The sequence below is a fragment of the Suricata suricatta genome, chromosome 3 (genome assembly GCF_006229205.1).
Source record: "Suricata suricatta isolate VVHF042 chromosome 3, meerkat_22Aug2017_6uvM2_HiC, whole genome shotgun sequence".
In the NCBI taxonomy this organism is placed as follows: domain Eukaryota; kingdom Metazoa; phylum Chordata; class Mammalia; order Carnivora; family Herpestidae; genus Suricata; species Suricata suricatta.
The window spans coordinates 105,057,316-105,073,191 of record NC_043702.1 but is presented as its reverse complement, the minus strand read 5'-3'; positions in this window follow the sequence as shown (position 1 = coordinate 105,073,191).

The following is a 15,876-nucleotide window of genomic DNA, read 5'->3' as shown; positions in this document are numbered from 1 at the left end:
TAAGAATGGAGACACTTTCATTGGTCTGGTGTTTGGAGGCAGATGGATAGAGGTCTGGACCCTCAGGGACCCTCCCTGTGCTCATATCCTGTGGTTCTGAGGGACCAGATATTGACTGATTTTCTTCCAGAGAGCGATTCTGGTAAATGAGGTGCTGCTCCTGTGGTTCCATCTTAGCTCGGGAAGCTGGAAGCTATTATATCAGGCTTCCCAGCAGGATTCTTCATTTTCCTCTATGTCTGGTTAACATACCTGGTTCTTTAGTCTCCTCCAGATCATGGAGATTGGTATGTGCCCCATACCTGGCCAATCAGAGCACCCCAATTTCCTTGGCTTCAGCAATTTGCTCAAGAGTATTAATGTAGTCCATTTGACCAATTAGAGTCTTTCCCCAGGATTTTTCTCCCATTGGCAGTGGAAAGACTGTCTTTTTATCTTAGAGTCACAGTGCCATTGGAGTCACAGTGCTGGAAGAATGGGACTCTGGGCTTCCAGAAGCATCTTCCCCTCTTATGGAGGAAGCCCATCTGTTGGAGAGGAAGCTCAAATAGAGGGCCAGGAGATGTCAAGAGAACTAAGGACATGACTTGCAGTTGTGTGGAATGCCAGCTACCCTGTTCCCACCCCCTCCTTCTTAGTCATATGGGTGAGACCATTAGTGGCCATCATGATTATGCCACCAAAAATATCAAAGAAAGTTGTGAGGGTTTTTTTTTTTTTTTTGTTAAATATACAGGATTCCAAATATAAGGTCAGATTAACAAGAAAGAAGAAAGAACACTAAAAATTGTAATATGTGGGTAAATATAAAATATCGTTTTAAATTTTTCTGTAGGATGCCTGAGTGGCTCAGTTGGTTAAGCATCTCACTTCAGCTCATGTCATGATCTCACAGTTCATGAGTTCATGGGGCTCTGTGCTGACAGCTCAGAGCCTGGAGCCTGCTTCAGATTCTATGTCTCCTTCTCTGTCTGCCCCTGCCCCGCTTGCACTCTGTCTTTCTCTCTTTCTCTCTCAAAAATAAATAAACATTAAAAAATTTAAAAAAGTAAATCATTTTTTGTGATGGACTATTGACTGTTTAAAATGATAATAAAAATATTTAATGGGCTTAATAATATATTTAGAAGTAAAACATGACAAAAGCATAAAGGGCAGAATGGGGGAATAACTGGGACTATACTGTTACAAAGTTTTTATATTCTGTATGAATGCAATAATGTTAATTTAAGACAGACTGCTACAAATTGAGGATGCCTATTGTAATCTCTGGAGAAACCACTTGAAATTACAAAGATTTATAGCTAAAATCCAACAGAGCAGATAAAATGAAAGATATAAAATTACTTGAATTATCTCAAAGAAAGCAGGGAAAGTGGAACACAGAAACAGTGTTAGAGAACAGATGGAAAAAATAGAAAACAAAAGCAGGATGGTAGAAGTAAACCTAGCAATGCCAGTAACTACATTAAATGAAAATGACCTATAAATTTGCATGTGTTCCCTATTGCTGAAAAAACAAATTACTCCTAAACACCAAGGCTTAAAATAAATATTTATTTTTTTTACACTTTCAGCAGATTAAGAATTCAGGAGCGTCTTGGCTGGGTGATTATGCCTCAGAATGTCTCATGAAATGACAATCATCCTGTTGGCAGTGACGAAGGCTTGATTGGGGCCAAGGATCTGTTCCAAGATTGTTCACTCACATGGTGATTGGCAGGAGACCTTTCCCTCACATGGGCCTCTATCAGCTGCCTGAATGCCCTTAGGACATGGTATCTAATTTCCCCCACAGGGGGAAGAAATTCATGTGAGAGAGCAAAGAAAAAGCTGCAGTGCTCTTTAGGACCTAGTCTTATAGGTTATAAACTATCACTTCTGTGTTACTCTGTATGTAAGAAATGAGTCTCTACATCCAGCCTGCCTGCACTCAATTGAAGGGAATTTGCCTATACCTCTTAAAGGGAGAAATATCAAGAGACTTGTGGACATGTGTTTTTGGTCATTGTTTATTGTAGTAAATATATTCAACATAATGTTTACCATTTTCATCATTTTTAAGTGTACAGTTCAGTGGCATTAGGTACTATCACAATGTTGTGCAGCCATAATCAATTTCCATTTCCAGATTTTTTCCATCATTCCAAACAGAAGTTATGTATCTGTTAAATAATAATCCCTCATCCTTCTCTCCACTGAGCCCCTGGTTACCTCTATGCTACTTAGGTCTTTGTGAATGTTATTTTGTGCCTGGCCTATCTCACTTAGCATAATGTTTAAGGTTCATCCATGTTGAGGCATGTATCAGAATTTTATTCCTTCTAAGGCTGAATACTACTCCACTATTTATATATACTATATTTTTGGTAATTCATTCATTAACCAATGGACACTTGCATTGTTTTCACCTTATAGCTATTCTGAATAACACAGCTGTGAACATTGATGTACAAGTATCTGTTTGAATGTCTATTTTTTATTCTTTTGGGTCTATACCTGAAAATGGAATTCCTGGATCATATGATAAATCTATTTTTAACTTTTTGAGAAACAAACTGTTGTCACAGAAGCAGCAGTTCCCACTAACAGTGAACAAGGGTTATTATTTCTCCATACTTTTTCCAACATTTGTTATTTTTATTCTTTTTGATAGTAGACCTCCTAGTGGGTGTGAAGTGTATCCTATTACGGTTTTGATTTGCATTTCAATAATAACTAGTGATGTTAAATGTTTTTTCATATGCTCATGAATATTTGCATATTCTTTGGAGAAATATCTATTCAAGTCCTTTGCCCATTTTGAAATTAGGTTGTTTGTTTTGTTGAGCTATAAACATTCTTTATATATTCTGGATGGCAATCTCTTAAGCAGTATATGGTTTTCAAATATTTTCTTCTATCCTATAGGTTGCTGTTTTTCTCAGTTGATGGTATCTTTGATGTACAAAAGATTTCAATTTTCATGAGGTCCCATTAGTCTAGTTTTATTTTTGTTGTCTGTGTCTTTGTTCTCATATTTAAAAAAATCATTCCCAAATCATGAAGATTTTGCTTTATGTTGTGTTCTAAAAATTTCATAGGTTTAGCTCTTTAATGTTTAGGTTTTTGACCCATTTTGAATTAATTTTTGTGTATGGTCTAAGGTAAAAGACAAACTTCATTCATTTGCATGCAGATACCCCGTTTTAACCGTTTGTTGAAAAGCTGGCTCATTCCCCCTTAAATGGCCTTTGTGCTCTTGTCAAAAATCAAATGATCACATATGCAAAGGCTTATTTCTGGGTTCCATATTCTATTCCATTGGTCTTTATGTCTGTCTTTATGCTGGTACTATACTGTTTTGATTACTCTAGCTTTGTAGCAAGTTTTGAAATCAGAAAGTGTCAGTTCTTCAATTTTGTTCTTTTTCAAGGTCATTTTGGTGATTCATGGTCTCTGAAGATTACATATGAATGTTTACATGGGTTTTTCTATTTTTGTAAAAAAAAAATACCATTGGCATGTTTATAGATATTTCATAGAATTCTTAGATCACTTTTGGTAGTTTTGAAATCATAATAAGCTTTTAATCCATAAATAAAGGATGACTTTTCATTTATTTATATCTTCTTTAATTTTGTTCATCAAAATTTTATAGTTTCTGTATATAAGTCTTTGCTTTCTTGTTTAAATTTATTTCTAAGTATTTTATTATTTTTTATGCTTTGTAAGTGGAATTATTTATTTTTATTTTGAATTGTTTATTTACAGATATAAATTTCATTTTTATCACTGCTGTTACTGCATCCCACATGCTTTGAAAATGTTTTAATTTTCATATATATTAAGGTAGTTTCTAATTTCCTTTGTGGTTTTTTATTCAATTCACTGGTTTTTTCAGTATATGTTTTAAAATTTCCACATGTGAATTTTTCAGTTTTTCTTTATTATTGCTTTCTAGTTTCATTCCATTGTGATTCAAATAAATATTTTCTATGATTTTAATCTTTAAAAGTTTATTAAGAATTGTTTTGTGATGGGCATTGAGCAGGACACTTTTTGGGATGAGTGCTAGGTGCCATATGTAACAGATGAATCACTGGGTTCTACTCCTGAAGCCAAGACTACACTGTTAACTCACTTGAATTGAAGTCTAAAAAAAAAAAAAAAAGGAATTATTTTGTGGCCTAATATATGGTATATTCTGGAAAGTGTGCTATATGCACTTTGTATTCTGCTCTTTTTGGGTGGAATGTTCTATGGATGTCCCTTAGGTCTAATTGGTTTATGCCATTGTTTAAGTTGTTGCATTTCCCTGATTCCTTAGAGATGGCTTATAGACTATTCCTTATAGATGGCTTATTGTTTTATCCATCATTTAAGTTGGTATTGAAGTTTCCAACTATTATTGCAGAACTGCCTATTTTCCTCTTCAATTTTGTCAGTGTTTGCTTCATATTTTCAGAGCTTTGATGTTTGTGTGTATGTTTATCATTGTTATATATTCTTGGTGAATATACATGTATATATATATTTATCAAAATATAATGTCTTATTTTTAATGTCTGTTGCAACATTGTTTGACTTAATGTCTATTTTGTGTGATGTTAATATAGGCACCTTATTCTCTTTAGCTTAATATTTGCATGGAATATCTTTTTCCCTTCTTTCACTTTCAATGTACTTGTATCTGGAAGTCTAAAGTGAGTCTCTTGTAGATAGCACTTAGGCATAATGAAATCTACTCTGCTAATCTCTGCCTTTTGATTGGAGATTTAGTCCATTTACATTTAAAGTAAGTACTGATAAGGAAAAACTTATTTGGGTCCTTTCATTAATTTGTTTTCTGTATGTCTTTTTGTAATTTCGTCCCTCATTTCCTTCCTTACTGTTTTATTTTTGGTGTGTTTAGTTAATTTTTTGTAGTGACATATTTTTGATTGCTGTTTTGTTTCCTTTTGTATATATTTTATAGATACTTTCTTTGTGGATGCCATGGTGATTACATATAATATCTAACTTTATAACTAACTTATAAACTTATAATTTAACTTCAATTGAATATAAAAACTCTACTATACAATTCCATCTGTTTTCTTTATGTTATTAATGGTAAAATTACATCTTTAAAGATTATGTGCCTATTAATAGACTTATTATATTTTACATATTTATCTTTCTTATTGAATATATTTGACATATAACATTGTGTTAATTTATGGTGTACAATGTGTTGCTTTGATATATTTATATATTGTCATACAATCACTATTGTAGCAACATTTATTACATTACAGAATTATAATACTATATTGTTGTCTATATTCATTATATTGTACATTAGATGACTATAGCTTATTTACTGCTCACTGCAAATTTGTACCCTTAAACAACATAAATTTTTATCTCTATTTTGTAGCCACCATTTTACTGTTTTTTTTAGTTAAAAATTTTAGATTCTGCATGTAAGTAATATCATATGTCTTCCTGTCTTTGTCTGCCTGTCTTATCTCACTTAGCATAATGTGTTCAAGGTCCATCCATGTTGTTGCAAATGGAAGGATATTTTTCTTTCTCATGACCGAATAATGTTCTATTCTGAATATCACATTTTTAAAAATCCATTCTTTTGTTGATGGGCACTTAGGTTATTTCCATATCTTGCCTATTGTGAGTAATGCTGCAACAAACATGGGAGTGCATATATCTCATTGAAATATTGTTTTCATTTCCTTTGAACATATATCTAGTGGTGGAATTGCTGGTCATATGGTAGATCTATTTTTAAGTTTTAAGGCAATTCTATATTGCTTTCCATAGTGGTTGGACCATTTACATTTCACCAATAGTGCATAAGTGTTCCGTTTTAACCACATACTCACCAGCACCTGTTATCACTTCTTGTGATTTTAATGCGAGACATTCTAATGGGTATGAGGTAATATCTCACTATAGTTTTGATTTGCATTTCCCTAATGACTAGTAATGTTGATTATCTTTTCATGTGCCTGTTGGCCATTTTGATATCTTATTTGGAAAAATGTCTACTTAGTTCTGCTACACATTTTTTAATTGGATTTTTTGGTTTGTTTTTAAGTTACATCAGTTCTTTATATATTTAAAATATTAACTCCTTATCTGATATATGATTTACAGACGTTTTACTCTCTGTAGGTTGTCTTTTCACTTTATTAATTGTTTCTTTTGAGGTGCAGAAGCTTTTGAGAGTCCCATTCGCTGATTTTTGCTTTTGCTGTTTTTGCTTCTGACATCATGCCAAAAATACCATTGTCAAGGCCAATATTGAAGAATCACATCTCTACATGTTCTTCCAGGAGTTACATGGCTTCAAGCCTTATGTTTAAGTCTTTGATCCACCTCAAATTAACTTTTGTGAGATGATCTCAGAGGAAAGAAGTTTAATATTTTTCCATAGAGTATAATGTTAGCTGTGGGTTTCTTGTATATGGCCTTTATAATGCTGAGGTGTGCTCATTCCATATCCAATCTATTAAGGATTTTTATTATGAAACAATGTTTTATTTTGTCAAATGTTTTTTCTACATCTATTGAGATGATCATAACATTTTTATTTTTCATTTAATTGATGCGATGTATTATACTTCATTGATTTGCATATGTTGAACCACCCTTCCATTCCAAGGATAAATCTCACTTGGTCATGGTGTATAATCTTTTCAATGTGTTCTCAGCTTTGATTTGCTAATATTTTGTTGAGAATTCTTGCATCTATATCCATCAGAGATACTGTCTATAGTTTTCTTGTGTTATCCTTATCTGGTTTTGGTATCAAGATAATGCTGGCCTTGTAAAATTAGTTTGCAAGTGTTCCCTCTATATTTTGGAAGAGTTTAAAGAGGAATAGTGTTAATTCTGCTTTAAGTGTTTGGTAGAATTCACCAGTGAAACATCTGGTCCCGAAGTTTCCTTTCTTTCAGATAACTTATTCTGCCTTCAATCTGATCTTGTCTCTTTTCTTTTTCTTATAGAGACACATTAACAGTATGTAACCAGGGAGAGGGGCGGAGGGAGAGAGAAAGAGTATCCTAAGCAGACTCTATGCAGACTGCACCGAGGGGCTCCATCCTATGACCCTGGGATCATGACCTGAGCCAAAATCAAGAGCTACATGCTCAACGGACTGAGCCACCCAGGTGCCTCCAATCTTGTCTATTTTCAATACTTCCTTTTCAAAAAAATAGTTTATTTTCAAATTGATTTCCATATAACACCCAGCACTCTTCCTCACAAGTGCCCTCCGCTATTACCACCAACCCCCTTCCCTCTCCCCCTCCCCCTTCAGCCCTCGGTTTGTTTTCAGTATTCAATAGTCTCTCATGTTTTGCATCCCTCTCTCTTCCCAACTCACTTTCTCCCTTCCCCTCCCTAAGGTCCGCTGTTAGGTTTCTCCTGTTAGACCTATGAGCACAAACATATGATATCTGTCCTTCTCCACCTGACTTATTTCGCTTAGCATGACACCCTCGAGGTCCATCCACTTTCCTACAAATGGCCAGATTTCATTGTTTCTTATTGCCATGTAGTACTCCATTGTGTAGATATACCACATCTTCTTGATCCATTCATCAGGTGATGGACATTTAAGCTCGTTCCATGATTTGGCTCTTGTAGAAAGTGCCACTATATGAACATTGGGATACATGTGCTCCTATGCGTCAGCACTTCTGTATCCCTTGGATAAATCCCGAGCAGTGCTATTGCTGGATCATAAGGGAGTTCTGTTGAAAGTTTTTTGAGGAACCTCCACCAGTTTACATTGCCACCAACAGTGTAAAAGGGTGCGCGTTTCTTCACATCCTTGCCAGCATCTATAGTCTCTTGATTTGTTCATTTTAGCCACTCTGACTGGTGTGAGGTGGTATCTCAGTGTGGCTTTGATTTGCATTTCCCTGATGATAAGTGATGCTGAGCATCATTTCATGTGTCTGTTGGCCATCCTGATGCCCTCTTTGAAGAAGTGTCTATTCATGTCTTCTACCCATTTCTTTACTGGATTATTCATTTTTTGGGTGTGGAGTTTGGTGAGTTCCTTGTAGATTTTAGATACTAGCCCTTTATCTGATATGTCATTTGCAACTCTCTTTTCCCATTCTGTCAGTTGCCTATTAGTTTTTGGGATTGTTTCCTTTGCAGTGCAGAAGGTTTTTACCTTGATGAAGTCCCAATAGTTCATTTTTGCTTTTATTTCCCTTGCCATTGGGGATGTGTCGAGTAGGAAATTGCTGCAATTGAGGTCAAGGAGGTTGTTTACTACTTTCTCCTCAAGGGTTTTGATGGTTTCCTGTCTCACATTCAGGTCCTTCAGCCATTATGAGTTTATTTTTGTGTATGGTGTAAGAAAGTGGTCTAGTTTTATTCTTTTGCATGTTGGTGTCCAGCTGCTAAAGAGGCAGTCTTTTTTCCATTGGATACTCTTTCCTGCTTTGTCAAAAATTAATTGGCCATACATTTGTGGGCTCAGTTCTGGGTTCTCTATTCTATTCCATTGGTCTATGTGTCTGTTTTTGTGCCAATACCATACTGTCTTGATGATGACAGCTTTGTAGTAGAGGCTAAAGTCTGAGATTGTGATGCCTCCTGTTTTGATTTTCTTCTTCAATATAACTTTGGCTATTCGGGGTCTTTTGTGGGTCCATACAAATTTTAGGATAGCTTGGTCTAGCTTTGAGAAGAATGTTGGTGCAATTTTGATGGGGATTGCATTGAATGTGTAGATTGCCATGGGAAGTAATGACATTTTCACAATGTTAATTCTTCCGGTCCATGAGCAGGGAATGTTTATCCATTTCTTGGTGTCTTCTTCAATTTCTTTCATAAGTTTTCTATAGTTTTCATCACATAGGTCTTTTACATCCTTGGTTAGGTTTATTCCTAGGTATTTTATGGTTTTTTTGTGCAATTATGAATGGGATCAGTTTCTTGATTTCTCTTTCTGTTGCTTTATTATTGGTGCATAAGAATGCAGCCGATTTCTGTACATTGATTTTGTACCCTGCAACTTTACTAAATTCATTGATCAGTTCTAGAAGGCTTCTGGTGGAGTCAATTGGGTTTTCCATGTAGAGTATCATGCCATCTGCAAAAAGTGAAAGGTCTACTTCTTCTTTGTCAATTCTGATGCCTTTTATCTCCTTTTGTTGTCTGATTGCTGATGCTAGGACTTCCAACACTATGTTAAACAGCAGTGGTGAGAGTGGACACCCCTGTCGTGTTCCTGATCTCAGGGGGAAAGCTCTCAATTTTTCCCCATTGAGGATAATATTGGCTGTGGGCTTTTCATAAGTTGCTTTTATAATGTTAAAGTAAGTTCCTTCTTTTCTGACTTTCTCAAGGGTTTTTATTACGAAAGGTGCTGTGTTTTGTCAAATGCTTTTTCTGCATCAATTGACAAGATCATATGGTTTTTATTTTTTCTTTTGTTAATGTGATGTATCACATTGAAGGATTTGTGAATACTGAACCAGCCCTGTAACCCGGGGATGAATTCCACTTGATCATGATGGATAATTCTTTTTATGTGCTGTTGAATTCGATTTGCTAGTATCTTGTTGAGTATTTTTGCATCTGTATTCATTAAGGATATTGGTCTGTAATTCTCTTTTTTGGCTGGGTCTCTTTCTGGTTTGGGAATCAAGGTGATGCTGACTTCATAGAATGAGTTTGGAAGTTTTCCTTCTATTTCTATTTTTTGGAATAGTTTGAGAAGAATGGGTATGAGCTCTGCTTTAAATGTCTGGTAGGATTCTCCTGGGAAACCATCTGGCGCTACGCTCTTATTCATTGGGAGATTTTTGATAATGTATTCAATTTCTTCACTAGTTATTTGTCTATTTATGCTTTCTATCTCTTCTCGTTTGAATTTTGGTCGTGCATGCATGTTTAGAAATTTGTCCATTTCTTCTAGGTTGTCCAGTTTGTGGCATATAGTTTTTCATAGTAATCTCTAATGATGGCTTGTATTTCTAAGGGATTGGCTGTAATAGATCCATTTTCATTCATGATTTTATCTATTTGGATGCTCTCTCTTTTCTTTTGAAGGAGCCTGGCTAGGGGTTATTAATTTCGTTTATTCTTTCAAAAAACCAACTCTTGGTTTCATTGATCTGCTCCACTGGTTTTTTTTTTTTTTTGATTCTATATTGTTTATTTCTACTCTGATCTTTATTATTTCTTTTCTTCTGCTGGGTTTGGGGTGCTCTTGTTGCTCCCCTTCTAGTTTCAGTAGGCACTCTGTTAGATTTTGAATTTGCAGTTTTTCTAGTTTGTTGAAATAGGCCTGATTGCAATATACTTTTTTCTTAGGACTGCCTTTGCTGCGTCTCAGAGAGTTTGGATTGTTGTATTTTAATTTTCATTTGTTTCCATACATTTTTAATTTTCTTCTTTAATTGCCTGAATATCCCCATCAATCTTTAGTTGGGTGGTTTTTTATCTCCACACTTTTGGAGGTTTTTCAGACTTTTTCCTGTGGTTAATTTCAAGTTTCATAGCATTGTGATATGAAAGTGTGCACGGTGTGATCTCAATATATTTATATTTGTGGAGGGCTGTTTTATGCCCCAGTATGTGATCTATTTTGGAGAATGTGTCATGTGCACTCAAGAAGAAAGTGAGTTTCCTAATTTCAGGGTGCAGAGTTCTATATATATCTATCAATTCCATCTGTTCCATTGTGTCTTATAGGTCCATTGTTTCTTTAGTGATTTTCTGTCTGGTTGATCTATCCATTGCTGTCAGTGGAGTATTAAAGTTACCTGCAATTAGCACATTCTTACCAATAAGATTGTTTCTGTTTGTGATTAATTGTTTTATGTATTTGGGTGCTCCTGATTTTGGCACATAGATGTTTATAATTGTTAGCTCTTCCTGATGGAGAGACCCTGTAGTTATTATATAATGTCCTTCTTCATCTCTTGTTACTGCCGTTACCTTAAAGTCCAGTTTGCCTAATATAAGTATGGCTACTCTGGCTTTCTTTTGGCTTCCAGTCACATGATAGGTATTTCTCCATCCCTTTACTTTCAATCTGAAGGTGTCTTCAGGTCTAAAATGAGTCTCTTGTAGACAGCAAATAGATGGAGTTTGTTTTTTTTTATCCATTCTGCTACCTTGTGTCATTTGGTTGGTGCATTCAGTTCATTTACATTCAGTGTTATTATTGAAAAATGTGGGTTTAGATTCATTGTGTTCTCTGTAGAATTCATGTTTGTAGTGGTGTCTCTGGTACCTTTTATTCTTTGCAATATTTCCCTCATTGAGTCCCTCTTAGGATTCCTTGCAGGGCTGGTTTGGTGGTGATGAATTCTCTCAATTGTTATTTATTTGGGAACACCTTTATCTCCTCTTCTATTTTGAATGGCAGGCTTGCTGGTAATGGATTCTTGGCTGCATATTTTTTCTGTTCATCACATTGGAGATTTCTTGCCATTCCCTCTTGGCCTGCCAAGTTTCATTAGAGAGGTCTATAATCACTCTGATAGGTTTCCCTTTGTAATGTAGGGCTCTTTTCTCCCTAACTGCTTTCAGAATTCTCTATCTTTATCTTTTGTCAGTTTCACTATATCTGTCATGCCAAAGGTCGATTCAAGTTATGGTTTAAGGGGATTCTTTGTGTCTCTTGAATTTGAATGTCTATTTCTTTCCCCAGATTCGGGAAATTCTCAGTTATAATATGGTCTAATACTCCTTCACGACCTCTCTCTCTTTCTTCCTCTTCAGGAATTCCTATGATAAGGATGTTGTTCCGTTTGATTGCATCACTCACGTCTTGAATTCACCTTTCCTTCTCCTGGATCAATTTCTCTCTTTTTTTTTTCTCTGCTTCCTCTTTTGCTATAATTGTGTCTTCTAATTCATCTGTTCTTCTCTCTGCCTCTTCAATCCATTAGGTGGCCACTTCCATTTTATTTTTCACCTCATTTATAGCCCTTTTAAAACTCATCACATCTATTTTGAAAGTCCCTGGTCCTTGTATCAGTAGGTTCTCTGATGCTTTTTTCAAGCCCAGTGATTATTTTTATGACACTTGTTCTAAATTCTTGTTCAGTTATGTTGCTTGGATCTGTTTTGAGCAGTTCTGTGGCTGTGGTTTCTTCTGGAGTTTCTTTAGGAGAGAGTTCTTTCATTTTGTCATTTTGGCTAGCTTTCTGTCTCTTGTCAGTTTTAAAAGCTCATTGTGCACTGTGTAACTGTTAATATTTCTCTGTTAAAGGTGGTTTATTGACTCTCCAGGGCCTGTCATTTCAGGAAATATTCTTTTAAAGGTGTCTTTCAGTTTCTCTTGTTGTGCCTTTAATTATTTTATTTCCCTACTCAGCAATATTTGGGACTCTCCATCCTTGTCTGTTTTATTGCAGTAGCACTGTAAAGGAAAGCAGACAGACAAACACACAGGGAACAAAAGCACGCAAATGCCCAGACAAATCAAACAAATAAACAAATTAAAAGGGGGAAAGGAAGAAATGAAAAGCTAAGGAGAGGAAAGAGAAGAAAAGAAGAATAGAATAAAATAAAGGGGGACAGAGACAACAAGAGCAATGGAGAGTCTAAAAGCATATAACCAGTAGAAGGGAGAGATAAGGGAGAGATAAGGGAGAATATATCTGGAGGGCAAGAGAAAAAGAAAGAGGGAGAAAGGAAAAAGGAAAATAAAGAGTAAACATAAAAACGAGTAAAAAAGGTCATAATAATAAAAAGTTTTTTTTTTTTTTTTTTTTTTTTTTTTTTTTTTTTTATGGAGCAGCTTCCCCTAGCGGATAGGCATGGTTTGTTGTAGTAGGTCTCAGGGACTGATCTTGGAGACCCCACCTTGGTTGTTGTGGAGAGAAAAATGGCAGTGCCTCAAGGTCTGCTCCAACTAAGTGGTGCAAGCCACTCTTATGAGTCCGATCTCCTTGTGCCACAGCTGAGCCAAGCTGTATTTTCCAGGTCGGCCTCGGTTCAAAATCCTAGTCCGTGGACTTTTATGCTACCACAGATGAGATGTACTCGCTTTGGTGTCTGGCTTCTTAGCTGGGATCTCTTACAAGGAGGGAGTAGTTCTTTTGACGCAGGCTGGGATTTCTGCCAACACTGCCAGAGGTGGGGTGTGCTCCCACAGCCTCGGTGTACCACTGTAGCCACAGCCGCCGCCATCTCCCTGCTGGGATGGCGTAGGGGTGGGGGCTGTTTTTTCCTGGTGCCACCCGGGATTTGCACTGCCCAGCGGTAATATAGGGAGTGAGAGTTTTTCTCACTTTCTTTATATAGAGATAAAGAGATAAACATTCTTTATCTCTTCTCTAGAGACAGTACTATGAGTGTGTTCAGTTTCTCTTTCTCTTCCCTTTGTCTCTCAGGGGCTTCACGTGCTTTCCCTGTGTTCAGCTGGGGCTTCCACCTCCCCTGCCCTTCTCGGGCTGGCCTGTTTTCCAATCTCCCCAGTTCGTTATCATTCACTCAGGCATCATTAAGGTTGTCTTCTTTCTGGAGTCTGTATTTTCTCCTCCCACTCTTGCAGATGAGACGATGTCCTTCTCAGATCGATAGATGGGGCGGAGGAAGTTTACAAAGCTCCCTTCTTCTCTGCCATCTTGCCTCCTCCCCTATTTTCAATGCTTTCTAATGCAGTATGTCATTTATTGATTTCTTCAGCTCCAGAAGATTTTTTAAAAATAATCTTAATCTTTTTTGGTAAAGTATTCCTTCTGTACATTAATTTTACTCCTGAATGCATTGAATTTTCTTTTCAGAGTTTTCGGAATGTCTTCATAATAGCTCTTTTTAAACCTCTATCAGTTAGGTTGTAATATTTTGTATCTCTTGGATTCTATTTGCTGGATAATTGTCATTTTCTTTTCCTGATACTCTATTACAATGATTTTTAATAGTTTCTGATGAAATGTGCCTCTGCTTCCACATGGGAAGTAGCAAATACCTTTCTTTATTGAGGTAAGGTTTTATTTACTTTGATCCTAAACAGTTCAACAGGTTGGCTGTTCGAAGTCTTTGTTTTGTTTCCCAGTAGGTGGGTCTACAGAATAAGTTTTTGGTTTCCTTTACAGGAGCTGACTTAGCTTTATATTTAGAAGAGTGAGTTTAAAAAAAAAAGATGGCGGAAGACCTGAGGGAAGGAGTGTATCAAGCATTTGGGGCTTTGGATGTCCCCAAGTCTTAGTATGAGGATTCTGGAGAGGTTCTGAGTGGATCTCTTGCTGAACTTAAGGACCAGAGAGTAAGAAATGTGTTCTTTCAAATCTTTATCATCCTTCTTTCTTTTCCGTTCCCTCCCCCATAGAAGCTTCTCCCCAGGAATCTGAGTGCAGCTCAGTGGGACCCTCCAGGTATAGTCTGTGGGGCAAGGTAGACTCTCACTCACCACTTTCACCCTCCATTCCTTTGCCAGTGGGATCATGGGATCATCAGTGCCACTGATGCCACTGCCTCTGCTGACACCACAACTGTCCATGCTGCTGCTTCCACAGTCTCATCCTACCCCTCCAGGTCCAATCCACCAACCTTCAGCTGCACAGATTAAAAGATATGTGCAGTGTCCTGGTTTGCTGTGCAGAGGAACCCTTGTTCACTTATGGATGTCTGAGTAGTGGGAAATCCATGGGGGAAAACAAAGGGGAGATTCACATGGCCATGATGCCACTGTCTCTGGGGAAGAGGTAAAGATGCCATGATACCTCTCTTCTTTAATTTGTCTTTTAAATCCTGCAGAAAATAAAAAGTGGAGTTACAAACCAAAATTACAATGACATGTGTTTTATTTATCTCAACCTAAAGGACTGCTTTTAGCATTTCTTAAAGAGAAGATCTAGTGATAATGACCTTTCTCAACTTTTTTTTATTTATTTGGGCATGCCTTAGTTTCTCCCTCACATTTGAAGGAAAGTTTTGGTGGATATAGAATTCCTGGTTCGCAAGTTTACTTATTTATTTTTTTCCCAACTCTTTAAATGTATCATCCTACTACCTTCTGGTATCTAAGATTTGTAATGGAAAATTGATATAACATTGAAAATACATGGTACATGATGAGTCTTTCCTTTTTTCCTGCTTACAAAAGTCTCTTTGTCTTTTGGTTGTTTGATTATAATGTGTCTCAATGTGGGTAACTTCAGATTTATCCTACTTTAAATTTGGTCAACTTCTTAGATTTGTCGAATCATGTCTTTCATCAAATTTTGGAATTTTTGGCTTTAAAAATATTTCTGCCCCCTTTCTTGCTTTTATCACTTTCTGGGATTATTCTTATGTATATGTTGTTCTGATCAATGGTGTTACATAAATCCTTGATTTCTGCTCACTTAGAAAAAATTCTTTTAGAGAAGGACATTGCTCTCATCTGCAAGAGCAGAAGGAGAAAATACGGACTCCAGAAGGAAGAGAACCTGAAGGATACCTGAGTGAGTGAGTGCGAACTGGGAGATTGGAAAACAGGCCAGCCTGAGACGGGCAGGGGAGGTGGGAGCCCCAGCCCAATGCAGGGCAAGTGTGCGGAGCCCAAGAGACAAAGGGAAGAGACAGAGAGACTGAACACGCTCATAGTACTGTCTCTGGGGAAGAGGTAAAGAACTCTTAACTGCACTTGGAGAGAGAAGCTCACTCCATAGATAACTGCTGGGTAGCCTAAATCCCGAACCCAGGTGGTGCAAGGGAAGGAACAGCTTCCAGCTCGGTGCCATCTTGGCAAGGAGTCAGCGACCGCTGCCACGGCGGTGATAGGGGTGCTCACTTTGACCTCAGTTTGGGAGTGGGAGCACGCACCTCATTTCCACGGCGCATCTTGCCCCCAGCATTGGCCCCGTGAAACCTGAATCCCAGGTGCCAACAGGGAAAAAATAGCCCCCACCTCTGCGTGATCCC